General features: G+C 37.0%; 1 long non-coding RNA gene across 1 annotated transcript in view; it reads left to right on the forward strand.

Annotated features, from left to right (window-relative positions):
- Positions 1 to 1,493, forward strand: part of LOC128249264 (uncharacterized) — a 59,432-nt gene that overhangs the window by 6,970 nt on the left and 50,969 nt on the right. The window lies entirely within an intron of this gene.

The raw sequence follows: 1,493 nt of genomic DNA on the forward strand, positions 1-1,493 counted from the left end.
AGAGAGAGAGAGAGAGAGAGAGAGAGAGAGAGACAGAGAGAGAGAGAGAGAGAGAGAGAGAAAGCTGTAACTGAGTCTACATATTGTGTGTAAGTGAAATATTTGGAAAGGTCGGGGCTGAGAAATAGGCAGATGCAAAGAGAGGACGGGAGAAACTGGGATGGTTGCGACGACAACAACGATGATGAGGATGATGATGATGATGGTTGTGGTGGTGGTGGTGATGGTGGTGATAATGATGGTTGTGGTGGTGGTGCTGTTGTTGTTGTTGTTGATTGTGATGGTCGTGGTCTTAGTAGAGCTAAAAAAGGGGGGAGCAGATAAAAGGTAATCACAAAAATTGACAAAGAAACAAATCAGAGAGAGAGAGAGAGAGAGAGTTTGGGGGAAAAGATAAAGTAAGAGAGAGAGAGAAAGGAAGAGAGAAAGAGAGGGAGGAGGAAGAGTGAAAGAGAGACAGAGACAGAGACAGAGGAAGAGAAAAGGAGTGAATTAATGTTTGTGCCTTGTTTGTGCGGAAGTCTGTGTGTGCCTATAATTATGTGTGTGCCTATGCAATCGCTTTTTGCGTATGTATGAGTACGTATGTTCCAGGTAAAGTGAAAGGCTGATCTTTTTTTGATAAGCTAAGCTGACAAGAAGTAGTTGCAATTAGTTGTTATTTCATGTGTTATATATAAGTTACTGTTTTCATGACATTTGTTTCGTCAGTAAAAATGTATAGAAATTTAGATGTATTCAATGTCAAGCAGAGAATAATGACGTCTGTTAAATGTGAGGTGTGTATGTTATGTTGCTATTTCTGTAAGCGCTCTTATTTATGTCAGGCCTTTTTGAGAATGTGTGTGTATATGTGTATGTGCATGTATGTAGGCGATATTTATAATACACGCTCAAATGTATATATACACACATATTCATAAATATATTTTTGTGAGTGGACGTGTGTATATATGTGCGCACGCGTGTGTGTGTGAAGCGTGTGTGCGTGTATGCTTGTCTCTGTATGTATGCGTGTAATAAATATCATAACACGCACATAAGCATAAAATTTCCACATATGCATACTCTCATTTTATCTTGAAAATACAGTAGAGTTACATGTGTCTGTGGAGTACTCAGCCACTTACGCTACATTTAAACAAATAGGCGGTTAAGCTATCAAATAGCTGACATGCTCATCGTCGAAACCGAAGGTAGATCTATTTAAATATTACATAAATGCTTATAGATTTTCCTATATTTCTAGATGTTCAGGATTTATTAAAAAAATTTTAACCAATCGTGAAAGAGCCGGTTTCCATCGCAAAAAAAAACAAGGCTCTTTCATTGAAAATTAGACAACATTCACCAAATAGTCACATAGCTAGTTATGTATCTGCACACGCTTGTATATGTACGAAACATACATGCCATTGCATAAATGAATCCGTAACTTATGTATATAACTATAATATCTATATATTTGTATGTATGTATATGTGTATATATAT

The sequence above is a fragment of the Octopus bimaculoides genome, chromosome 13 (genome assembly GCF_001194135.2).
Source record: "Octopus bimaculoides isolate UCB-OBI-ISO-001 chromosome 13, ASM119413v2, whole genome shotgun sequence".
Lineage (NCBI taxonomy): Eukaryota > Metazoa > Mollusca > Cephalopoda > Octopoda > Octopodidae > Octopus > Octopus bimaculoides.